We start from the raw sequence: 456 nt of genomic DNA on the forward strand, positions 1-456 counted from the left end.
TACACACTGCATATAGTATGTTAAAGAACATGTTAACAAATATTGGGACATTTCTGAATCATTTTGATTATCTTATGTTTTCCAGCCTCATTCATCACCTTCCTGTACCGGCTCACCAAACTTCCCAGAGGAGCTGCAGACCAAATTTCTTAGCACCCAGTGCCTCTAAGCAAATACAAAACATGGTAGCAAGATGCAAAAAAGTGATGAGACAAACCAAAGGCACACAGCAGGGGGAAAATTTCGGAGTGGGCAAAGGGTTTTATTTTGTTGGTTTTTTTTTTTAAGGAATAGAGAAAAAACCTACTTTGGACAGTGGGAGAGAAAAAAGCAGCAGTTGGAGTCTCTTTTAACACACACAACAGATCAATTTTGCACAAAAATATGTTTATTAATTAGGTTGTTTGAATAATGTGAAGGGTGGGCTTCCAGAATGAAGACACAGAACCTAATGTA

General features: G+C 37.7%; 1 long non-coding RNA gene across 1 annotated transcript in view; it reads right to left on the bottom strand.

The window, feature by feature from the left end:
- Window positions 1-366: 366 nt before the first annotated feature.
- The window catches only part of LOC119056090 (uncharacterized), a 19037-nt gene continuing 18947 nt past the window's right edge, over window positions 367-456 (bottom strand). Inside the window, exon 2 of the long non-coding RNA XR_005083820.2 lies at window positions 367-456. This exon is cut by the window's right edge and continues 238 nt beyond it. This is a non-coding gene — a long non-coding RNA (uncharacterized LOC119056090).

Source organism: Artibeus jamaicensis, unplaced genomic scaffold (assembly GCF_021234435.1).
Source record: "Artibeus jamaicensis isolate MK-2021 breed Jamaican fruit bat unplaced genomic scaffold, CSHL_Jam_final scaffold_1019, whole genome shotgun sequence".
In the NCBI taxonomy this organism is placed as follows: domain Eukaryota; kingdom Metazoa; phylum Chordata; class Mammalia; order Chiroptera; family Phyllostomidae; genus Artibeus; species Artibeus jamaicensis.